Genomic DNA, 27128 nt, shown 5'->3' with positions numbered 1-27128 from the left:
ACTCGACAGTATAACTAGTCACGCACTTTTCAATCCTACTCTTATATAACCAAGAACTTTAATGAGCCAGATATTGGTTGTCTACCATATAAACAATCTAGTACAAGATAATTAAGTACTACACAGAATTAAATTATTCTTCTGAGTGGTCATTATACTGATTAAAGTATTTATCGACCCAACTAACTTAAAAAGATAAAATATTTGTCTTTTCATTTTCTCGAAAAGTGAACCACAATATTTCCATGGTAAAACCTAATTTTATTATAATAACACTATTGTTACAAATAAAAGCTTAATTTTGATTTAAAATAAGTGCACTGGAGATGGAATTAATGAATTAAAGATCCATTCAAAATTGCATAAAGTAAAAAGATGGACAATATTCAAAAGCGACGATACATAAACAATCTTTCAGTATAGATTGATAGCAAGGAAGTCATATGTAAAGCATACTACAGGGGACAATTTCATGATATAAATTAGAAAGACACTACAAATAAATAAACATTTAAAGATACTGCAAATGGCGACGGGAATATACGGAAGAGGAATAATTCATGGCAGAAAGAATACAACTACTGAAGAAACAAATGTAGATTCATATTTAGAGAAATTCGAGCAGTATTACATTGCAAAGGATGCATGTCAAACATTAAAAGAACTGGTTACATTAAAAAGAATACTGGGACTGAAATATACAAAGCAATAACGATTGCTTGTAAAATCAGAAACATTCTTTACATTCATAAACACCGCCACGCTAGTTAGCTCGGCAAAATGCTATTTCTTAAAGTCAACCTTTAGCTTGTCATGATATATAACTCCGGTGCTATCCCCTCTCCCTTCTCATAGCATGTTCTTTACACAGCAAAGTGTCGTTTTTCCTTTGTACAGGAAGTTACTACAAGTATCTTCCACCCAGCTAAGCATTTTACCCAATGCCGGAGGCATTAGTTTTCTGGCGCGAACACTCAAGCTTTGGCAGTTGCTACACCGTAATTGTAAAGTTGCATGTTCAGATCCTCCCAATGTGCCGGCAGCTGTATTTGCAGTTTCTTCCTTGTATTGACTTTGAAGGACTACTGAATGCCCTTTCAGGAGTCAGAAGCTCTCTTACGTCCGTGATGTTGTTTTAGATATGGCCTATGCAAAATGGAAAGCATGTCTCTTGAAGATTATACTGGTTTTACATGAACACCCACAAATTTGTTACATGACACATAATATTAAACCAGCCATACTACAACCGGTTTCGAATCACTGCTGATTTTCTGAACTATACACAAAAGTCTTTTTGATATGTTATTGTCAATAATGCTTATCCGATCAGAGACAGGCCGTATCACTTGGTTATTGGTACTGATAATTTGTATTTGTAATACATACCACCAACTTGATACTCTTCGTCACAGATTACAAGTTGGATAAATTGTTAAGCAAAATATGTCACCCTCATCCTTCGATAGCAAACAATTTATTCCTTTATTCTAATTTTAATTATTATCCTACTACTAAAAACAATGCTGTTATGTGGTTCGTCGCACACACAATGATGTATGTTTTAACCACGTCAGTTCTTTACCATCTCGACATAACTTGTGTAGTTCACATATTCTGTTAACAGTCTTTCTCTGCATATGTATGTAATACTTCGTCCACTTACATTTTTGTAATAAATAGCTTATAAAGAGCTTAAAAAGTGATAGCCGTGGATGTCAGAGCTTAATGCTAATGATCCCGGAGTCGGGTGTTCGAAAATCGAAATTTTATTTCTTATTCTTTTGTTAATTTATACCAACTGTCGCGTCTCCTCGGCTTTTGCTCACACACAACAAAGTGTGCCATTTAAAACGCGAGTCGTTTGCTTCGCATTTTTTAAAGACCCACTTGGATTAACCCTGAACTAAGTTAGTGGGACTTGGATAATCTTGGCTCTACTGTACTACAAATTATGGCCCTTATATTGACACAAATGTTATATACATCCCAGAGAAAATTCGGGTATTATACAGCTGTCATTGTCTTAATATTGATAATGTAGTGGCCATTTATTTCTCTATAGAATGACTGTCATTAAACGAAATACTGGGATACCAGATGTGCAGCCTAATATATACAAGGTAGCTAAAAAAATTCTTGCGGTTTTGACATCCCATTAATCATGCGCTCACAGAGAGAAAACGAAATGATGCAGTGTCCGCCAAGCGAGCGGAGTTAGTCTGATCATCTACCTTCAGTAATACAGGTAGTTGTGCACACACAGTAGTCATAGCTCGTCTAGTGTCGATAAGAAGTGGAGGTACCGAAGCAGCTTATTTGCGTGTGTTTGTTGTATGACTTGAAATGGGCCTGTCACTACTGCATCAAGTCGCTGCATATGCCAAGCATTTGGGGAGAATGCCATGAATCCAAAAATTCCGTTCGAGAGATGTGTACCTTTCGGATGAACCGCGCAGTGGACGAACACATGTGATGGATGACGAGGTCTTGAAAGGAGCCATCGAGGAAGACAGTGGTCTAACGAGTGATGAACTTGCAGAGGTTCTATGTTTCTGCTGAAACAGACAGACTGCACCTGCATGGATTAAAGAAGTGATACAAGTTAAGCAAGGGGGTACCCCACACATTGTCGGCAGCCAACAAGGAACGAGTGACAGCCTGTTCGTCCTTGCTCACTCGGAACCTGAACACACCCATCTTTGATCGCTTGCTCACTGGTGATAAAGTAGATCCTCTATGACATTCCCAAGCGTACTAGACATTAGTTGTCGCCAGTTGACCCTTTTCCTCACACCTCAAGACCACTTTCTGCAACTACAAAAGTTTATGCTCTCTGTATGGTGGACTTGTCGGCAAGTGGTGCATTACGAGCTCCTTCCACCTGATCAGATCATCACTGCTGACCTCTCTCTTAGCAGTTGCAAACGGTGCACTATGCATGGCGGCAGGAGCCAGCATTGGTGAATCGCAAGGGTGTGCTGTTCCTGCACGACAATTCCAAGCCACATGTGCCAAAGAGGACCCGGGAGACCCTTCAGCAACTTGGCTGTTAGACAATGTGCCATGCACCTTATTATAGGACTTTGCGCCAGCAGATTACCACCTATTTCATTCCCTCGACAACCACCTTTGTGGGAGATCCTTTGCAAAGGAGGGAAACCTGCGGAACGTACTCACGGACTTCTTTGTATCCACGACCGCCAAATTTTATCACCAGGGTATTGTGCAGGTGCAGGAATGTTGGATACTGATGAAGATTACTTTGAAACCTACAGGTACGTACAATCCACTGTATTCCTCTTTGTTTATCACTGCTCTAGTACGGCAAGAACTTTTTCTGGTTACCTTGTACAATTGACATTGATGTCGTCTGCTATAGTCTTACAGAAGAAGAAGAAGAAGAAAAGACTTAACCGTTGAAATAAATTTCTGAACATAACTAATACTACTTCGAACTGGTATTTTTATCATGTTGCTTTGATTAAAACGTGTATCTTAAGAGTAAAGGAAAGGTTCAAACAGTATGCACAAAACAGATTATGTCACAAACCCTCATGTTAAAGAATTCATCGAAATAGACTTCTTTATTAAAAATAAATGAAGCGTTCAGCGTTTCAGAAAATTCGGCTTCCAAGGAGGTGGGGAGGAGGATGTAATTTCTATAATATTTTTCTCAATATGTAAAATTGATACTGACACACTCTCTTCTCCTTCTATTACAGAATAACGGGTGAACCGTTTGAGATGAATTTTGGAAAACAGCACTTGTATCTAGCAGCGTTGTTATAATTCCAATTCAAAAACGCATTCTAAGGGTAAAGGAGCTCAAATATACCTTTAAAATATTTTCCATAAACCTATCCTTTTCGTGCAAAGAACAGGTATTACAGCTAATCCTTCTATATTGTTTCTGTTTAAGGGTATGCATGGATATTTTGTTGACAGTACGGATTTCACCATGTTTTCAATAACTTTACCCGTGATTACTCTCCTTACTCATTGTTATTTCGTCAATGCTAATATTCCACATAAAAATTACAAATAAGTGAATGATTTTGAAACGAATGTTACTCGTATATATATATATATATATATATATATATATATATATATATATATATATATATATAATATATATCCTTCTCACATCGATAATCGAACCAAGCTCTGTGACTTTGAAGACGAGAATACTAACCACCCAACCACGAAAAGCAATAATTTTATTACCAGTAAACAGTCGTTATATTTTGTAGAAGTACGCAGGCAATTCTTAGCCTAAATTGAAGCCAAGTTACAAGAAATGCATGCAATTAGGCAGCTCTGCAAAGAGCTTTCTATGTGTTGGGGAAATTAACTTTATTCAAGATTAAAATCTTGTGTAGTCTCCATTCGCTTTCATGATGGATCTTAGTCGTCTTAGTTGACTAAGCAGGCGACAATACCTGTGTCCGTGTTCCACTTCTCACGCAGTAAGAATTAGCCATTTCATTGGTGGGTTGTCAAGTCAATTTTCTTGCAGGTTTCTAGTAACTTCTGCCCATAGCTTTTCCCTTGGATTCAGATCAGATCCACTAGAAACCCAAAAACTACGTTTGAACCAAATGGGAATCATGAATCGAACCTGTTACACCGAGTTTAATTTCGCTCACTTGAGGAGCTTCTGTATAATATTTTATTTTTGGCATTAATTTTGAAGTCTACCCTCCTAGAATATGCATTTTAGTAAAAATAACATGATAAAAATCCAGTCCAAGCCAAATATTAATTATATTCAAAAATTCATTTCAAACATATCATTTGTTTTACCGTGATGATTAGAGACAATCTTGATGTCACTTTTATATATTGAGGAGAGAGAGAGAGAAACACTTACACTTCTTCCCTTAAAAACAGAATTTCTGAAAACGCTGGGGCATGTATCCGCTTGATGATGATAAGAAGGTTATAAAGTACCTTTCACCTTCGTTACATGAGAAGATCGTGAGATATTCTACGTTTGTTATAAATTAAGAACCCCTCTCCTTTACAGAAAACGTATTTTAATAAAGTGGGATAACAAAAACAGTCCAAGTACGTACTATGTTCAAAACTTCACTTCAATTGGTTCACTTTTTTTTTTTTTTTTTTACACCATTATTATGTAACAGAGAGCGTATTTTTACTAACTGAAATGCCCGTCCTTTCCATGGGAGGAATAGGTTTATCGAAAATATTTGAACCCACTTGCTTCATAAGACACTCTACTTTTAGCATTGGAGCTTCCTCGTTGTTAAGCGGTTAGCGTACACGCATTTGGCGTGGGAGACCCGGATTCGATTCCCGGTGGGATCTCCTGTGGTTCGGATTCCACATCAAGCTGTAGGTCCACATCTAGGAAATGCCTCTATTCCTCTCTTTAAAAGGAAATTTTCTAAAACGCTGGGGTGTATGTTTACTTATTTTTATTGAGGAGTGTATATATCAAGTTTCGTCTTGAACTAGTACAACAGTACTCCAATTAAAGTTGCCTCTTCCCTTACGTAAGCTTGATTAATAGAATACACCGTCGCTAGGTTCCTTTTCTTATGTAGGATACACGAATTGAGGGCGTTGCGCAGACCAATTACGCAATGAACACTCGGAAGAAAGTCAGAGCTCCTTCGTGGCTAAGGCACCTTTGGCATGAGAGACCCGGGTTCGATTCCCAGCGGGAGCTCATGAGGTTCGTATTCCACGTTAATCAGTAGGTCTACATCTCATATAACCTCACTCAAAATCAACCCAACCCAAATCGAAGAATTGTCAGCGGATGGATAAGGCTACTAGATACGTGTTTGGTCTAGGCACATCAGGAACTATTCTAATGCAAATACCAACACTACGGAATTGAATAAATCTATTCATAATCAGCTACCTTTATTGTGTTTGAAACGTTAGTATGTTGTAAAATAGCTTTATAGTATCCTTCCACTAATTGAACATATCAATATGAACAAATTGTGGCTCCAATGCAAATTCATTACACGGAAAGTCGTAAAATACATCTGATTCATAACTACGTAATTCAAATCTTCACATTTCACTCTAAAACAGACTATGATTGATATTTCATTCCTGTTACATAACATATTCCACACTATTTATCATCCATATATATAAGTATATACAGGGCGGCCCATTTTAATCTTGCCACGGAAATATCTCGAAAACGGTTGAATATAAATAAAACGAAAAAAAAAAAACCTCAATAGGAAATGCCATGGGGCACATCGAATGGTGTTGTCGCGGTGCCACCAAGGCCGCCTTTCTTGGGGGCACAAGGTCCAACTTTAAAATTTTAAATGAAAACATGGAGCGAGTAATACCTCGTTTGATAGATCTCCAAACACTAAACAGCGTTGTGGCAAAAGATTTTTCATATGGGTCACCGTATTCAAAATAGCCGCCAAGACATGATGCCTGTATCAGATAAAAAGTCCAGTACCACTAATATGAAAATGTTTGAAGATAAATCAACAGAATAAAAAGTGAAACAGGAAAATTGCACGGGGCACGTCGAATGATGTTATGGCGGTGACCCCCAGGACCGCTTTTCATGGGGAGTCTGGTCCCAACTTCGAAATTTTAAATGGAAACAAGGGCCGAGTGATACCTCGTTCGATAGATCTTTAAACAGTAAATAGCGTTGTGGCAAAAGATTTTTCGTAAGAGTCACCGTTTTCAAAATGGCCTGTATCAGATAAAACATCCAGTACCACTAATATGGAAACGGATATAAATGAACAGAATAAAACTCGTATAGAAAATCACAGAGGGGTTTTATCATTCACGGCTCGAGAATGATGCAACAGAGAAAAAGATGATTAAAGTAAAAGTGACATAATGCAAAGGAGGGCATCTAATTCTTAGAAAATCGTCTTTCCGACCTCCCTCTGTAATTGGGTGAAGCGGGAATGAATGAGGCAATCTCAAATGAGAACTCCACTTTTACTTGCAATAGATATGGATATGAAACATTTGGTGTACAATTGACTTGTACTGTAAAGAATAAAAGTAAGTTGAAATTTAGTTTGAAGGGTAACACTCATTTGTATTTCAAAGTGTGATTTGATGGGAAAAAGGAAGCAACTGAAATGCGAAGCAAAGGCTGTAATAATTAAGGATGGTCAAAACCGGTTTCTAAAAAACCGAAACCCGAAAAACCGACATTCGATTTTCTCCAAAACCGGTTCGGTTTTTCACCGAAACTGGTTTCGGTGAAAACTTTTGGAAAACACATAAAACTATTTCTGTGGAAACGGATTCGGTTTCCGGAGAACAACGAAGCACTATTCTGTTCAGAAATAGAATAAATTTTGAAAAAAAATAAAATAAAATAAAAAGGAAACGGTTTTGAAGAAAACCGAAACCGGTGAAAAGCCGAACCGATTTTGGAGAAAGCCATCTTTTGTGTCCACCTCTAGTAATAATACATTTTTGGAATTTGCATACATTTTGTCCGCCCCTGAGAATTTAACACAATGCGTGCAAGATGTCTGGAAGGCATATGCATCAGTATGTACCGTTTTGTTACTGAGGATCACAACTCAAACTACCGCTGAAAGTTAATCGGAATGTAACTGTGGACAACATCTCAGTAAATCTCATATTCTATCTCTTAAATTTCCCTCGAAGATGGTATTGGGTAGGTTGAAATTGGGCATGCATCCTTCTCCGCCCGTTATAACTCAAACTGTCCTTGTCTTTCTGATCCACTAAATGACTATCGGGATGGTTCCTTCTGTACTGCCACGACCATTGACTTTCCACATCTTTGCCCATTAATCTGTGATCTGTGCATTAGACAACTGCACGGCATAAAATAATGTCACGTCAGTTCACGTTCCTGAACTTTACGCAAGAAACCTGAAGCTCCAAGCGAATCCCTCAAATGTTTATCCATCTGGAATATTCACTGTTAAACATTGAAAATAATTAAAACAGTGTTGTTTGAATTATTAAATAACAACGTACTAATACTTTGTACACAAAACCGTTAGTCAGAAACTCTCGTTAAAAAAAAAAAAAAAAAAAAAAAAAAATCTGATACAGGTGCCATAGTTTGGTAGTTATTTTAATAACGGCGACCCATATCAACAATCTTTTTCCACAGTGCTCTTTAGAATTTATAGATCTATTGAACGAGGTATCATTCGCTCCATGTTTTCATTTAAAATTTTTAAGTTGGGCCTTGGACCCCCATGAAGGGCGGCCCTGGTGGGTACCGTAACATCATTATTCGAAGTACCTCATGGCATTTCCTATTTGAGTTTCTGTTCGGTTCATTTATGTTCAACCGTTTTCATATTAGTGGTACTGGAAGTTTTATTTAATACAGCCACTATGTCTTGGCGGCCATTTTGAAAACGGTGGCCCATATGAAAAATATTTTGCCACAACGCTTTTTAGTTTCCAAAGATCTATCGAACGAGGTATCACTCGACCCAGGGCCGCGGCACTGCGACAATATCATTCGACTATTTTTCTGTTTCACCTTGACGTGCTCCATGCCATTTTTGTTTTGTTTATCATCTCCAACGGTTTTCATATTAGTGGCAGTGGATGTTTTAGTTGATATAGACACGATGTCTTGGCGGCGGCCCATATGAAAAATCTTTTGCCATAACGCTGTTTAGTGTTTGGCGATCTAACGAACGAGGTATCACTAGCCCCATGTTTCCATTTAAAATTTTTAAAGTTGGGCTCCTATGGAGGGTGGCCCCGGAAGGGTGGGGGGGGAGGGCACCGCGACATCATAGGATGTGCCCTATGGCATTTCATATTTGAGTTTTCGTTTGGTTCAATTACGTTCAACCGTTTTAGAGATATTTTCGTGGGAAGATTAAAGTGGAGCATCATGTATATACTAGCTGAAAATACCCATTCTTCGCATTTAAGGTGTCAAATCCATAGTATTTGGAAGTCAACGCATGTAGGAGTATTTCCATTCATCTCAACGACCGCGAAAATTATGAATTTGACAATAAAATCTGTCATTTTCTACTACTTTTACATTTCCCGGCAAACCTGCTTTGGTAGTTCTCGGTCCACTCGTCTGGTCGCCAGGCCGCACACAAACTGTTTTATTTATATTAGATAAGATATACATCGCAACGTATCACCGTAAACAAACCGTCGTCTCATCAAAATTATGTAATAGAGATCTGCATAATACGTGAATGGTAAAAGAACGATCAAAAGGTTAGATTACTGGTTAACGGATGGTAGCTATGTGACAACTCCTGAGCTATTAGCACACAGCCATTTTTATTTTCAAAATACTCAATATATCTGTATACAATTAAATCAGATTAAGTTGTTTGTAAACAACCGACGATATCGAATACTTATTATGAAAATAATCAATCTGGTATTACTATCTTACAAGAATTAGAAAAATAAATAAATAAAAAAAAAAAAAGGAATTAAACTTCGTGTCATTATCGCCAATACATAATAGTAGGTCTCGCTACTAAAACCGGTTATCAAATCCCTCCCTTCCTCAATAACTGTTCTACTTGATACACGTGAATTGCTTTGGTCATATGAATAGGATTATACAAAATAGGGATAATCGTGCGGTACAGATAGGAAGTATGGGTGCCTCTTTCGGAAAATGTACAGGTAAAATGTGTTAATTCACAAAGGAAGAGTGATATTTAACATGTTGGCTAACAGGTGTATGGAATTTCATATACACAGTTGCCCCCTGTAGTGCTAAGTGTATGAATTTCCATACACAAATAATATATTTCTTTTTTGGCGCCCTTTTTTCATTTTTTTTTTTTTTTTTTTTTTGCACGATGAAATAAGTTGTTTTCAGTTGATATAAGAACCAATACGATAGGGACAGGGCGAATAATAATTTCATGTGAAGCTGAAAAAATTATTTACATTACGGAAATCTTTGAAATACGCAATAAATGAGACAGCAATTTGGTTTGGGTTAGGACACATTGCATTTGCTATTTTAAAATTTAATAAAGTACGAAACAATGAATTAGGAAATGTCAGTTAAGTTTAGCTTCTTTAATTTGTTTAGATACAACGTTCTTACACTATTTTAGTACATAGTTGTATATGTTTTGTTATACTGTGGAAATATACTGAACTTTTAAAATGAATAACTTGAATGCTAAGGTTTTCCTTGTTTACCATTTTCCATATTTCAGAAATCCACAGTAGCATATTAATAAAATACTAGCTGAACCTGCGCTCTCTAGACAGCGCATCATTCGCATAAATATCCTTCTCATTCCTCACATCTGTACATGTCCCTTTACAGACACAAGTGAAAGAAATTTTGGAAAAAAAAACAAAAAAAAAAAAAAAAAAAAAAAAAAAAAACGGCAAGGCGTATCATAAAGGGGAAATTTTATCGATTATTTTTTTCACCCAATACCTCGCACCGTTTGCAAGATATTAGCCTACTTCCGGTTGAAGTTTCTAATCTATGCATGACCAGTGTTTTCTTTCTTCTTGCATGCAGTATGTAATAAGCAAATACATTCCATACACAATTAATTATAATGGCAGTTACATATGGTGTTCATTGGGCAAAACACTCCAAAAATAAAGATTCATATTAGACTGGAGAAATGGTTATCCTTCCTTTTCATTATTATTTGGCCATGAAACAAAACGCCTGAGACATATACAACTCCTATATACAACAGTGTGGTGTTGGAATGTATAACGCGTAGGATATGATGCTTTAGTTTTTTTTTTTTAATTTCGACACTTCCAGTGTACGCTAAAAAGTGTAATAAAGAAATAATGTCTCTCTCTCTCTCTCTCTCTCTCTCTCTCTCTCTATATATATATATATATATATATATATATATATATATATATATATATATATATACAATCTACGCAAAATTTCCAATCGATCAGTGAAAACGTGATCTTTCTAGAGCCTGTAGTTTCCGAGATCTTATTGTCGAAAGGATTGACCACAAACATATAAACGTCCACAACATATAGTTTAAAAGAACTCGGAAGATGGAAGTACAATTAACGTGCATTGATTTTAGAGAAGGCTTCAAAGGCTTTGAACAATAATTTTACATCATAAACTTTATGAAAAAGATCTAGTTAACTGATTTATTTAAAGTACACATACTTAAAATGTTTGTCTCTGTTAAACGTGAAATTACCCAACCGTAAATGAAAGATTTGAAAGCCAAAGTTATAGGTTGGAGCTCAGGCGCCTTTAATTGCTATTGTAGCATTTTAATAGATAATTTATTACGCTAGTATTCTTTGGATACTGTAATTTCTAGTAACAATTTTGTAAATGTTCAATGAGCTTTATTGAAACACTCACGATAGAAGAAAGGTTGGTTATTATAACTTGTCACATAGAGTTTGCAGTTATGCTGCTAACTTTCTTCTTATGGTCCCCAACTTTCCTTTCTTTCTGTGCAATTTTAGCACTTGACATGAGATGATGAAGTGGAATTTTCCTACTTCGGCTGGGGTGACTGATGGCACACACGTGGTCGTAGCATATCCAAGATAACACGCTCTCAGAATTTCTTTACTGTTAGTTGATCATTATGTCCACTCTCACTGTACAGTATGTGTGCGTTTACCAGTGCTGCTCTCCAAATTATTTCCATCACAACCTTCCTATACCACTTTATCGTCTTCCCCAAAGCACACCCATAGAATGCAGGTTGGTCTGTAATATCCATAAAGACTTTCCTATATTGTAATCAGCAACAGCAGCTGGTTTCAGTATTTCTTCCTCTCTGCTTCAGTATAACATCGTCAGCCGAGTAAGCTGTAGTTAACAAACCATTGCGTTTGTCTTTCCATTTGAGTATTGTTACGCCTTCTGGAATTTGCACTGCGACAATATAACCCTTCTTTGTCTTTTTCTCTGTTACGTCTTTAGGCAAATATTTGCGGTTTAACCTGATAGTGCCAATGGGGTGGGTATAATCTTCTAACATAATAAGCCAGGAGGATGCTTGTGTAATAATTATCAGTGTAAATTCTTCTCCATCTCTGAATAAACCTCATGCACGATTTATTACTATACTTTCAGGAAATGATGTCTGAGAGGATTTAGATGTATTTCCAGCGTAGATAAATATATTCCACAAGTAACCTTTATATGTGCAAAGTTCGAACATGAAACAACAACCTTCCCCTTTAAGGAAGTTTCATCTTTACGTGCCAGATCCCAGTCACCTATATCCTTGAGTTTTGTTATAAATAACTTTGTAATATTGGAATTTTATGTATAAATTGACTGACTGGTTGTTTCGAGGTTTAACGTAAAAATTAGAAACAATTTTGTGATTGTAAATATATATATATATTTATAGATGTATCTGCAGTCACTACAGATGACGTACGAGTCAAAATTCAATGCCCACGCCGCGTGTATACAAAAGCATACACAGAAGAAAAATACATTTTTGAGCTTATAATAAACGCGAAAACAATATTACTGGCGAACAGTTGCTGAGGACACTGCCGACCAGAAATGCAAAATGGCGCACAGGTGATAAGGGTCAACATATATGGTGGCAGCCAACGTTACAAGAACTTTTTATGTAGGCGATAAACTTGCAGCTCATATAGTAACGTAGAAACAGCACTCCAAATATAGCTCTTATACCATGATATTGTACTATGTAAACAACTCACACAGTAATATAAGACAAGTGTACATTAGTGCTTGTATGTGCACCTACAAGTACCTTAATCGGGCTGGCAGTGATAGGAGTTTAAGAAAGACATGATGAAATGAAGTACTATGTGGAGGCGTGCATAAACTATCCATAGAAGTGTTGCAAAGCTGTGCCTCAGACAACACATAAGTTTTTATGTCAAATCAAGTATTTTTCCATTATCCTTGTTTGTTCGTAAGCCCACCGCTGCTCACGCGCCTATTCCCTATGCACGCATTCCCTTCCCTGCTGCGCTCCTTTCTAGACTAGATTACATAGCATCTGTGCTTTTAGTGCGTTAAGTGCCGGAGAGTAGGTCCATAAATATGAAAAATATGTAAAATTTACAGGAAATAAATGGTAAATTGGTTATTTTTCATGAACGCTAACTAAACAAGTTTAATATTGCATTTTAGAGTGTGAAAATCTTTGTGTTGTTAATATCATTTTGAATGGAGGAATGCTGTCGTCAAACATTAGGCTGTAATGAGGAAATTATTTCCCCGTATTCAAAGATGGCAGTTGCATGTGCCGGATGTGAAATTTCAATTTTGAGTTTTATAAGAACGTTTGCTGATGGAAATCAGTTATTACGTTTCCTGGAGCGATTAGCGAATGGAGCGACAGTGATTATTGAAATTGAGCAGAAAGTATGCCAAATGTACAAAAGTACTGAAAATAAAGAAATGAAGGACCAGGAAAAAAAAGTAAGCACATGGAAGGCTATTTATCAAGTCCTCTACCACAACGTTAAGGCATGTAATCGCAGTGAATGCGTTAAGCACGCAATTAACCTAACGTAGCGTACTGTTTCTAACCAAGGTCCGTCGACCCTATTGTTCCTTTCCTCTTCTAAGGTCGCGTCAAAACTACCCTTCTTGAAAAACCGAAGATGCAATAAAACTGACACACAATCATAGTCATACGTCTTGCAAATAAAATCAGAAAAATAAACACACTGCTGAACAAGACTGCACTTATTTAATATAAAAGTGTGTACGTCTGATGAGTGCAGTCTTGTTCAGCAGTGTGTTTATTTTTCTGGCAATAAAACTATGACGTCACGGCGGAAGCAGAGACAGCTTTCACCCAAGGCCCTTGTCATTCACTCTTGTTCATAAGTTTGATTTTTGCAGTGAAGTGACTGATTCTTGTTAACCTGTGATCAGAAAACTCAATTATTCTAGTGTTCGTGTTAACCTGTAAGCAATCCGAATTGTGCAGTAAGTACTTGTAGCAATCACAGTAGAAATACGAAGGGTTCCGACGTTATTTAATACGTATTTCCCTCGGATCCTAAACTGCGGAAAGTTTGGCAAAATAAATGCCGTCGGAAAGATATGTTTAAAGCAGGGTGGAAAAAAATCATGATTTTTTTCAAAAAAAATCATTTTTGTTGATTTTTTTGATTTAAATCGATTTTTTTGATTTAAATCAAAACTTTTTCTTCGTATGATACAAGTCGCGAACTGAAGAAAAAATATTAGAAATTAGTATTAAATGTTAATTATGTCATTTAAGTGAAAGTATTGGGTTTTAATTTTGAATTAAATCCCAATCGTTAACCTATTTCAATCCCAAACAATGTTTCTTAAGCATTAAGGAAAAAGTACAGCAATGTATATCAACATGACACTTTTCTTTTCATGAAAGTTACTGATATTTGGCAGGGGCATATTTTTAAACAATTGGAACTAGCTAGCGGCACGAAATACATATAAAGTACATAAATTTCGCCTAAAATTAACTAACTCACTCTATGACCTATGGAACCCGGAGGTTCAATGCCATGTTCACAAAAGCTCTCCTGACTTCTATCCTTAGTCAACTGAATCCAGTTTCTATTTTGTATTCTTATTTCTGCGAGATCCATCTTAATATTGCCCTCCCATGTGCGACTAGGTCTTCCTAATGGTCGTTTTCCGGTTGGACTTCCAGTTAAAACTTTGAAAGCGTTCCTACTTTCTTCCATTCTTGCTACAGTCCTGCCCACTTGAACCTCCAAGACTTGATGACCCTAACAATGTTTGGTGAATGGTATAAATTATGCAGTTTCTCATCATGAAGTTTTCGCCATTTCTCATTTCCGTTCTTTTTGGTTCCGAATATTCGTTTCAGGATTTTATTCTCAAATACTTTCAGTCTGCGTTCTTCCCTCAGCGTAAGCGACCATGTTTCACAACCATACAGCACAACAGGCATAATTATCGTTTTATATATTTTAAAGCTTCAAATTCCTCGACACAATTCGCGATGATAAGAGATTTTGAACTGAATAATAACACGAATTCCCTGCAGGAATTCCAAAATAAAAAATCAAGATGATCAGTTCCAGAAGAAGAAACACTTGTGATTGTTAAAAATATGGTTTATGTGACGTGAAAAACAGTTCAAATGCGAGTTGTTGCTGTGCATTTAAGACATCTATACATAGCAGGCACGTTTTTATACTTTTCTGTTGGCTATTTTATTTCCTCTTACAATTTTTCCTGCACAGGCGCGGCAAATTTTCTGCGATCACATCGCAGATCGCGACATGTTCTGCAATGGGGTCAAGTATCCACTTTATCAAAAGTATTATTCGATATTTTAAAGCATCCAAAATTTGTCGTATTACGATCCCGAGGAACTTCTATGTATTTAGTACATAAATGGCGCCCAAAATTTTAAAATCTATTTTTTTTTTTGTTTCGGAGAGGGGATCGAACCCTCTAAATACGCCCCTATTATCTGGAAACAAACAAATAGACATAAACACAAAAGAGCTTTCATCTTAAATGTCCATGGTTATTTCCCCGTTGGAACAGAAATTTTAAAACCCTGTGTTACAAAGAGAAGAAAGCAGGGTTCACCCGTAACCCGTTCAAACGGGATTTTCCCTGATAGTTCCCACATGATACTCGTTTCATGCTGTGCTTACATACATTTGAGTCTCACTGTATTATGATTATTATCTTCCATAATCGGAATACCAGAAGAGAAACGGGATTTTACTTACTTTCACTTTAAATTAATTCATTTCGGAATTTGATTTAAATCAACGATTTTTATTTAAAAAATCAAGTGATTTAAATCTTGATTAAAATCGTGATTTAAATCAGACTGATTTAAATCAATCCACCCTGGTTTAAAGTTCAAAACGCTCGCGTGTGTTTCGATCATTTTATTCCCGAAGCTTATGAACGTGGTTTAAAGTCTGAGTTTTAAATATTCCACCCAAGAATAATTGAAACGAGATGCTGTACCTTCAATGTACTTACCAGTGTCATATGTGAACTATGTTTATGTAAATAATGAAAGAAATAAGCGTACGGAAGCTAAGTGTTTAAAGAAAAAAAAAAAAAAAATCTCAGCCAATGGGGTGCAATCAAATGAAAAAGCTATTGTGACCGAAACAAAAAATAACTCTTTGTCTGTGTTATCTTTCGTTTGTTCTGTGGAGAGTGAGGAGACCTAAGGAAGAGCTTTCCTTTTTGCGTGAGGAGAATGAAAAATTGAAGTCTGACATCAGTATGTACAAAGCCGAAATAACAGATTTACAAAGTTCAAAGAATCGGAAAGCAAATACAATGAAGAATTAGTTTCAAAGGGCACTTGTACAATATAATATCGTGGTTGTTACAATACAGTAGTTAATAACCAGGTGGTGGGTATATTACAAAAAAAGTTCTACCCCTGGCCAAGTAAATATGCTGATAAATAGTAAGAAAAAACTAAGATGGTTTGAGGGAGATATCATTCCTGCATTAACACAACGCGCTATCAGTGACAAATTATACAATCATCTGTGGTTACAAGTTCGAATCCCCTTACCCAATATGTCAACACTTTGACGATGGGTTCAAAAGTTAGTTTTCTCCTGCTATTCTTACCCCAGTTTTGAAGATTTTGATGAAGCAAGGACGCTACTTAAAGAGTGTGGAGAAATATTCAGTGCTTATGTTTGATGAAATGAACGTTAACGGGCGCGTGTGCTATGACCAGGAGGATGATTTGGTTTTGGGCCCACACAGAAATGTTCAGGTGGCAATGATTCGAGGTTTGACAAATGCGTGGAAACAGCAGTGTATTGTGATTTCGATAAAACCATGAGTAAAAAGTTACTCTTTGAAATCATATCAAAAATTGAAATCTCAAGATACAAGATAGTTGCAATTGTTTCTGATTTGGGTGATGGCGATAGGAGATTGTGAAATGAGTTACAGATAATTGCAGAACATTCATATTTCATGAAACCGTTGACTGAAACGAAAAAAATTGGGTCTTTGCAGATTTGCCACATTCGATGAAATTATTGAGAAATCATTTCGTACAGAGTGGCTTTGAATTGAACAGTACAACTATCGAGAAAAGTCTTACGCTCCTGAAGCTTGATTCTTCAGAATTAAAACTTTTTTGAAAATTAGATTGACATCATATTATGTTGCAGGAAAATGATATACAAACAGTTGCCCCAGCAATGGAATTGTTTACCCATCATACAGCTGGTTTATTAAATATTTAATGCCAAAAAATAAAACAGCGTAGTTTCTTCCAGCTTGTAAAGGATTTTATTGACGTCATGAATTCTGCTGTTCCCACTGATACCACCAATGAGCTTAAATGTGGTTTTGAAGTACATTTTGAAAAACAAATCGGAACAGTAAACCAAATGGAAGAAACAATTAAAGCTCAGAGAGTAATTGGTAAAAGCAATTATCACCATGGTTTACTTGTTTCGATCAGTAGCCTTAAGGGACTTTATGAGGACTTAAAGACCATTGGTTTCACGTATGTACCCAAGAAAATTAAATCAAGATGCCTTAAGGGACTTTATGAGGAGGACTTAAAGACCATTGGTTTTACGCATGTACTCACCAGAAAATTAAATCACGATGCAGTGGAGAATTTATTCTAACCCCGTGGAATGGGTTCTATAACCATCCTCTCCCAGTAGAAGTTAAACACTGGTTGCGCCTTTTAATATTAGAATGCCGTTTACCACATCCTACAAGGGCCTCAATAGAAGCAACTGGAGCTGATATCATGACAAAATCACTTCTCCGTGTTCTTACAGAATCTTCTGGCTCTGGGGAAATTGTATCGGAAAAGTAAGGCATGAAAGAAATGCCAGATTTCAGTTTGGACGAAGAAACAGATGACATAAATTTGAAACAGAGAGAACAAAGGGAAGCATTAAGATATGTGACTGGATACATTGCAAAGAAATGTAAGAACTTTGGTGCTACAAGTCATATGAATTCTCATAATTCAAATTTAAGATGGATAGAAGTCGCTTGGCGTGGTGGTCTCGTTTCACGTTCTTCCAAATGGATGGAAGCAATGAGAAAAAAAAAAGTTATATTTCGAAAATTTCATAAGAAAATCGTGAATCGAAATAAGAATGTGATTGACCAACTTTTTGATGTCCTAAGGAAGACACTTCTAAATGTGAAGATCCAGCTTTGTTGAAACTATTCGCCAAGGTTAGGATATTCTTCAGAATTCGGTTAACAGAAAAACAAGGGAACTTTGGAGGAGGAAACGAAGACAATGGATGCAAAGCTGTTCTTCAAGTGCGACACAATGTTAAGGTAAATATGTATTGTATCTGTATGTAGTCTTTATTTATTCGCATTTTTAAAATTTGATTTCCTTTGCAAATAGCTGCGGTCGAACATCGGCTTAGCACACGATATTTGTCCCTGCTTCACCGCAGTGACGTCACACTACAGCTGGAGAAAGTAGCTACGCAGAAACAGCGAGTTATGAAGAGACCTGTAAAAGCGCGAAACAGTAGAGTTGCCGGAACTTGGTTTTTAACATTCTTATCAACGTGGATACCCACCATCGTTAACGAGCCTGTTTACTACGAACGCAGACCCCACTTCCGCTCTTGTTCTGACTCGAATAGATAGCATTTGTGCTTTTAGTGGACACTTAGCACGCGTCGGTTTGAGACTTTTTACACTATTTCTGAGGACGCAGTATTTACAGACAGGCTGAAGTCCTCTTAAAGTGAACATGCACAGACGAATCCCTGAGAAACACTTTCTAAAGATGTTATAATGTGCCAATCCAACATCAAACTGTATGTTGTTACTATATTGTCACTGCTACGCATCTGCAGCTACGTTGCAGTAGGGCAAGGCACCAGATCGAAGACACAGATCAGGAGATGTCATGAAGGTGATAGACTTTATGTACAAGAGATGTTAAAAACAATTGACATTAATCGATGTTATTCTTTTAGCATTCGATTATTTAAATAAAACCAGATTTCAAAATCCTTAGATCATTTATTATGATACTCAAGCAAGCTTACTATCATACGGTACACAATTTATCAGTCTGAGTACCTATCAACTTTAAATTGAAATTCTATTGTTTCGTTGAGCATATTTGTTCAAAGAATTTACAATTTCTAGCTCATCAAGGAACGGGGCCCAAGAAGCTTACCTAGAACATTTCATATTATACATGTCAACTAACCAGACGAAAGAAACTTTGCTTCTATATGTATAATGATTTAAGCACACTTATAACTATTTCACAATATTCTGTGCGCTAAATAATCCAAATTAACAACTCTAATTATCCCGGGAAAATATTTTAAGGAAATCCAACTCTTTTAACAAAGTTCTGTACACTTTACATAAAACCTAATTAAAAGAAGAACAAAATTGGCACTAAATTCAAAATCTATAATGTCCAGCTCTTATTGTAACGTGCAGATAGAGAAACTATCGGCACACTAGAAAAATTTATTTAAATTATTTAACTTTCCAAAATTATAAATTATAACACCATTTCACTAACTCTGGCAATAATTGAGTAAAATTAACAAATAACATTAACAGAAAGAAGCTGTAACGAAAGCAGGTCGTTACAATGTGACAGTAAATTTGCTGATAACAAAATTTTAACATTTTTATTTGGAAATACTGGACCAACTCTCCGGGATAAAGGCCTCTTTAGTTGCCAGTAGCACTTGTATTTTTAAGTTTGTCCGAGTTTTGTGCACTTAGTTGTCATGCCATGTGTTCACATAGTATTTATGCTTGGCCCTCCTTTTTACCGTTAGGGAGCATTTTCTAAGGCAGGGTTTGCAACATTTTCATGACATATCAGTTTACAGGCATATTATCAATCTTACACAGTTACTTGCGCATGCACCAAGCAGAATGACACGAGAAGCTATTAGCGAAAAAAAAAAAAAAAAAACTTTTGGCACACCGCACTTTGGAATTCAATACTTTGCATGACAAAAGACATAATATGTATCACGAACAAATTTGTGCAGGTGTTAGAATTAAATACGAAGTAATACAGCTGTATTTTAGGTTCACAAGTGTAGGGTTACTAACAGAAAATGGAAATCACTACAAGTACTCTATAACGGATAAAAAAAGCAGGTAGATGTGAAATATGACTGTATTACATACTATTTTCCACCGGCAGTGTACAGAAGCTGTATTTTACGTTTAAAAGTGGAGCGTTAGTAGTATGAATCATGGCTACTGAAACTCGACCCACGTTTTCACTACCCTTGCTTACGCGTATACACACCGTCGCCTATGCATGTTCACCATCGCGTGAGCCCACAAGCTTTGCTCTGCTCTGACTCGGTTAGATACCATTCTTGCTTTTTAGTGACTATCTAGCACATGATGATGTGCTTCTTGCTGTAGTTTTTATAACATATGCCCGGATCCCATATTTATGCGCAAATCGTATAACAATTTCAATTTATCAACAATTCTGATGTCCCCCTTGAATCTTACCCATGCCAGGGGAGGTATTTTCATGTCGCCCAGCGCAAATCATTCTGGCGACAATAAAAAGGAAATTAAAGAATTATAAGTTTCCAATTATTTCGTCTGGCATGCCAACAGTAAATCTGCGCGGAAACATATTATAATGTGGCAGCCGCGTTGTCTATTTGCACGAATTTAAAGGTAAAAATGCACCCATACGGGAGAAGTGCGAATGTAATTCTCTACAGTAATGCTGTTTATACCAGTCTTCTTTACTGAACCCTCGTATATGCACGTGAAAATGTGGGATATAGTATACATGAAGCTGCATCAGTTCCCGAAGAAGGACGCTCCTACTCTTAGGGATTATTCATTGAGTATGTACGAACTTACAAAAGGGGGGTAACAAAGCGACTTTTATTTATCGACTGGTACGAAATTAAAAAAGAACGTACCTGTACTTTATATATCAGCATGTGTAGTGCCCTTGTACTTTATGTGTGTGTGTGAGGGGAATTTATCGCATGTCTTGTGCACACGGATACTTCTTACTATTGCACTACGTAGAAAATTTATGGTATTTCATGTAGAAGTGATAATAGAACACAGAAGAAAGCAGATCAGGGGGTTCTCATGTATACTATTACCAAAATATGCACTAGGACAAATTGTACACTGCATATATAAGTATTCGGAATACTAAAAATAAACTGCATTTTCTTAGTGTAAAAGGATTAAATCTAAATTCGTACGAAGCTACATGACAGAAATCTACCATACCGCGTGCTAATTCGTACGAAGCGCAAGTTTACTAAATTATTCCGTGGAATAACTCCTTACCCACCTATTAATCTGACACAAATAAAAATATAGTTTTCAATTCCTTCACGTTGCAATGTGTATAAACAGAAAACTGAATTGAATTCAATCAAACTTCAGAACCGCGATGTTTATCGTACTATTATTTAAGGCCAAGCCACTTACTGGCAATTGGATGCAGGGGTGTTGAAAAGTACGATGTAAAACATCCAAACCTATAGTTCTGGATTCCAACGAAAAGCGTTCTTAGTCTTCTTAGAGACATGTATGACTGTAAAACACTGTTTACAGTTTATGAAAATTCCAGTAAGGCTTGTGTTCTTCAAAGCGTGTTTATGCTTCCGTTCTATTTGTTTTTTTTTCGTAGGGACGCACTCATATTCCAAATGTCTTATTTGCTATTTTCCTTGTTTTTCTTCTGGAAATACGTGCAAAAATGTATATTTATGCATGCGGAATGTTAATATGACTGCAGTTTTTCTTGTCTCTATAGAGAAACCTCATTAATCTGGGAGGACCCTAAAAACGTAACACATCACATACCAGAAACTTGTTTTTGTTTTTTTTTATTTTCTAATTTCCATTGACTACATGTGCGCCATCTATCGCCTATCGCCTGTAGTTCCTAAAGCAATGTTTGCTGGTGTCGAGAGTATGTGTAGTCCCTGGAATAACTAATGTATCCCTTTGTTTAGTGAATGGCCGCCATCTTTACTGAGGTCGTCTGTAGGTTTGAGGGAAGTATTTACAAACAGCGAAGGAAAGGAACAGACGTTGTGCAAATTCATACATAGAAGAAAACATTTAATTTATACGTCTACTACAAATGTGTTAGCTTTAAAGATTGCCTTTGAGTCAGTGCAAAGGAAATGGCAGTGTTTACATCGCTTGCTGAAATTGGCCATTGAATTGCTGTCAGAAACAGGTACTAGTGTTTTTGTTTTTATTTCATAACTGGCATCATAATTTGATTTTCAAATGGTTGTCATTCTTTATTTTGAATAATAATTTGTATGCGTATTGTCTGTGTACATTTTTTAACGTAAGCATACGATGCCTAATAATTTGTTAACTGGTGCTGGGATTTGTAAAAGTATTTGGATTTGTATGTTATTTGGAAAAAAGATTAAAATATCTATGAAAGATTAGTATATTAGATATTTTGTGGCCCTTTTTCTTGTGTTTATTACGAGTTGTTTTGCGTAGATAAGCTATCACTTTCAGGTTCGCTCAGAAAACATGCTGAGTTGTTTGATTTCGTTACGTTGCTCGTAGAAAAGCAAAGAATTGCCTGTATTTTCTGAACTATAAAAAAAGCGTGTTCACCTCTTTGGTAGAGCAGGATTTGGAATATATATTTTTTCAAATAACTACAGTTTGTGGGATCTAACAGTTTGGCTACTTGTAGTGGGCCTATTTTTAACAATATTCTCACGCTTAAATAGGAAAACATTGATAAGTAGTTTCTGGGTTGCCAAGTGGCTAGGAAGCCTTTTAATTCACTCTAAACTACAATGCGTGTGCTATTTACTAAAATTCACACATAATTGCTTATTATTCATTGATTTAGTTGCTTAGTTTCGGTACGATATTTATATGAAGCGTTTGTGAAGAATGGATCGAGTCCATATTGATGCCCTACACATTGTAGTTCTTTATTTTTAATACTGGAGATATTTGCAGTTAATCTGCTTCTCTTTTGTAATTTTGAGCTTGATTATTTAGAACTATTTAAATTGTTATTGTTGAAGTGCTCTTTTTCGGGTTGCAAATTGATCTAGTTATGGGAACCTGTCTTGGCGTTTATAGCCTCATCCGTAGTTTTGACCTATTGTTTTATGCTTAGTAATATATATCATTCCCGTCTTCATTTATTTATTTATTTTAAATTTTCCCTTGCAAGTTTTATTATCAAGGAAGGCATTTGTATCTTTTCTTGATCTTCGTTGGTCCGCGTCATTGTGTTCTAACATATATATACTCATACCGGTATATATTTTATCCTAGTAGTAGATGCCCGGACTACTACATCTACTACTCGGGTGTTCTGTGGTGTTGAATGTTACATTTATGTTGGTCGTAGTCAATCTTACTACCGTATTTCCACAGTGTATGTGAAAGTTACATGAATATGTCGGATTTCGTATTTTTATTCACACTTTCTTCCGTAATTTCCTTTTCTGGAAATAAGCAATAATCCTTAATATTTCTGGTGAATGCTTGTATATTTCAGTAACTAGTGTTTTCTGCCCTTTGTATATATGTCGAATGTTGAACAGGGGGTTCTATCAGTAAAATTATTTACACATCATATTTGCCGTGTTATATCTTATCGGGATATTAATTTTGGCAATACTTTCTGTGGAAGAAGGTTATTCTTTATTGTAAGTAGTCTATATTATGTTGGGCCTGGCGCATTGTTTTTTTAAATTTTAGTGTATATGATTTCATCGTTTATTGCTCAGACTTGGGTCTGTAGTATTTGGCGTATTCAAGTTATTTATTGCAACGTGGTAAATCCTGTTTGATTTGATTTCCATATCTTCTGTAAAAGTAAGTCGGAATTATTATTTTTAATAGGACTACAATCCTTGTCGCAAATATGTAGAGATTGTGGAAAGTTTCCTCTGTGGTATGATTATACATTATTTTCGTGTGTCGAGTTTTTCAGAGTTTTTATATCCTCTTCATGTATTGTTTTGTTTTGTTTCTGTAAGTCCACCATTTCTTAGATTTATGTTGAACTGTTCTTATTCGTAGGTTTTTTTCGGGGTTCTTCCATTTTCTTGTATAGTATCATTGTACCAATTGTTACATTAATTGTCCATGTTCATTAGTTATCCTGTTCCTTAACGTATTAGATGTTTGTGGGACGTTCAATTAAAACTTGATATACCATTCTGGAAGATAGAGTATAAATAAAACTTACTCCATAATAATAGTAGTTTAATTCTTCTATTATGAGCTAGTAAGAGTATTCTAACACTTAGGTTGGGGAAATCGGTATGTCTTCGTTCATTGAGATGAATGGATCTTGGTACTCAGAAACATCTTCGAGATCAAGTTGTGATGAGTCGTTCATTCATGTAGATGGCTCACACGTTTTCACAATATTCTGGGATGGTTTTGGCTACTTGAACTCTGATGTACTTTAGTTATTCTCTGATAATTTCGTTGCAAGCATTTGAATGGAATAAATTTTGTTTTAGTTTGTCCATTTTGTATCTCGACAAGTTGGCGATATATTGGATGATTTATAACTTGTATAGGTATGTTTTACTAGTATGCTGCCTTTTTAGATCAGGAAGTCTTTCCTTTATGGGGTGTGTGCTTTTATGATGTATTTTTCTTTAATTGGGGTCTTGTAATTTTACTTTGGATTCAAATTGCTGCAAGTTAATTCTTATTCTGCGGGATGCATGCTTGTAAGACGGAATATTGTGAGTTTTAATCTGTGTGCATCATTTTTGCATTTGCATTTATGTGTCTGTATGATGTTCAGTACCTTAAAAAGTAGTAAGAATTATAGTAGTAACAATAGCTGTTCGATATCAAATCTTAGACGATCATGGTTTGTGATCTGTCGTTGTTAAGATTGGTTTATGACATTGCTCTTTGAATATAATTAAAAGCTGTTATTTTATTTGCTTTTAACATTCTGCTCCAGTACATTTATTGATTAGGATAATCCTTCCATTCATTTTTTTTTTAATTTTAAAAAAAGTGATTATTGTAGACAACGTTTACTTGGATTAGCTTGGTCTTATTTGGTAGTTTTGTTTCCGCTTTTTATTGTTATATAGTTATTTCTGTCTATTTGACTTATGTGTTGATATTTGCTTGTATATTTTGGATAGAAGATGGGTATTGTTTTTGATAGAATTTGAAATATTGCCAAAAATAATAACCATTTTCTCACTCTTATCAGCTCTCTTAGAGGCGACTACTGTGGTGGGGAACGACCTATAATGTAAGGGTTAATGTTTCGTGTTTGGGAGCTTACGTTAATAGTAGATCCTGTTCATAATCTCGGTGTTGCGTAAGAACGTAGTTATCAAAAATACATTTTTCCATACCATTTAGAATTTTCTCATTTTCTTTCATTCATCATGTGTGTCGAAAACTATGGGGACTACCAAGCCTTAACCCTTTTAGGTTCTAGTACCTATTTTTAGGTACTATAGTAGTGTCTTCATTATTCGATTAAAGAAAGTACCAATAAAGCTTTTTACTTCGTCTTTTTTCAAACATAGAGGCATTGTAGAACACTTTACGTATGGTTTCACGCCTTTCTGCGTCTCGAGACATAGGGGGAGATGACGTCACAATTTTTAATTTATTCTTTCGTTATGCCTATTTTTATTCTTTTTTGGCGGGCTTACTTTTGCACCTAAAAGATTGAAATTTTGCACGAACATCCAGTCCACCGAGCAGTATTCATCAGATTTTTTTCGCATCTCTGCGTTAAAACAGGGGAGGGGGTATAGAAGGGCAAAAAGGTAGGGAAAAGGGATAATGTTTTTTTTTTTATTAAAATCCTTTTTTCGCGATTTTTACGCCTCATATACATGATGGAGACATGTGAATGGCACCGTTTGAAAGGATGTTCAATTCTCAAGAGAATGAGATACGAACTATGATCCAAGGATAAATGGGGATGTCCGAGGAAATTTTTTACCAGAGTTATGGGTCTTTGCGGTAATTGGAGCATGTGGGGATCGTTCGTAAATATTTTTTCCGCCGTTATTATTCAAGATAGAAGCTTGAAATTTTGTTCACATTTAGTACACCCATTAGTATTTTTCAGTTGATTTTCAGATCTCTGCGTTAACACAGGGGGGGTCTGGGGCGCAAAAAGGTTAAGAATAAGAATATTTAACCAAAAGTGTACATTTTTTTCGCGATTTTTAAGCCTCAGAGACATGTGAATGGTACCGTTTGAAAGGCTGCTCTATTCTGAAGAAAATGAGATACAAAACACGACCCTAGGACAAGTCAAGATGTCCGAGGACATTTTTTTTACCGGAGATCGGAGTCTTAGCGGTAATTGGAGCATTGTGGGGATCGTTCGTAAATATTTTTCCCACCGTTACTATTCAAGATAGAAGCTTGAAATTTTATATACATATTTAAACCACCCATTAGTATTTTTAAGTTGAATTTCAGATCTCTGCGTTAACACAGGAGGGTGGCAAAAGGGCTCAGAATTTGAAAAAAAAATCAGAAAAATCCCGGTTTCTCTCAAACTTTCCCGCCTCAAGAACGATAGGGAAATGTGAATGATATCATTTGAAAGCCTGCTCTATTGTGGGGGAAGGGGGGGACGAGGTATGAACCATGATTCTACGATAAATAGGGATGACGCAGTAGCCGCTTGACTGAAAGTCTATGATTTACCTAAAAAAAGGCTAGAACCTAAAATGGTTAGTAGTAATGAGAATGGTGATTTGATTTTTGTCATTTCAGTAGTAGATTTTGTGCGTGTATTTTGTGGTAGTAAACTGGTGTAGTTGACTCGGCGGAAATTTGTTACTTGAGTGTATTTCCCTTCTTGTATCAGTGATTTCTATTGGTTTATGACATTCTCTAGCGGGTAATGAATAATTTAAGTAGATCGCCAGTGATTTCTCAGTTGGAAAGTAGCGCTCAAACCTAAAAAGGTTGCGCAACTCGTGTATTAGGTTAAATAAGAGGATGAAATTTACTATTAGTGTTTTGGCGAGAGAGAATTTCTATTCACCCGAAGTTTTTATTTATTTATTTACTTCTTATTTGCATAGAAGGGGAATGGGGCAAAATTGATTTATGTGTTAAACAAATGACAGCTGAAGAAAAAAAGTAATGTAGAACTAATTTTCATTGATGT

General features: G+C 36.0%; 1 protein-coding gene and 1 long non-coding RNA gene across 4 annotated transcripts in view; one reads left to right on the top strand and one right to left on the bottom strand.

The window, feature by feature from the left end:
• The window catches only part of LOC145673252 (uncharacterized), a 31848-nt gene extending 10024 nt beyond the window's left edge, over positions 1-21824 (bottom strand). Inside the window, exon 1 of the long non-coding RNA XR_014128737.1 lies at positions 21288-21824. This is a non-coding gene — a long non-coding RNA (uncharacterized LOC145673252). The remainder of the gene's footprint in view (positions 1-21287) is intronic.
• A 116-nt stretch (positions 21825-21940) lies between these two features.
• LOC145673251 (uncharacterized) overlaps positions 21941-27128 on the top strand; it is a 98685-nt gene continuing 93497 nt past the window's right edge. For all 3 annotated transcript variants that reach the window (XM_081742770.1, XM_081742771.1, XM_081742768.1), the window contains exon 1: positions 21941-22187. The gene's annotated coding sequence lies outside the window, so the exon portion shown is untranslated. The remainder of the gene's footprint in view (positions 22188-27128) is intronic.

The sequence above is a fragment of the Thermobia domestica genome, chromosome 16, assembly GCF_964235325.1.
Source record: "Thermobia domestica chromosome 16, izTheDome1.hap1.1, whole genome shotgun sequence".
Lineage (NCBI taxonomy): Eukaryota > Metazoa > Arthropoda > Insecta > Zygentoma > Lepismatidae > Thermobia > Thermobia domestica.
This window is presented reverse-complemented; position numbering and strand designations above follow the sequence as displayed.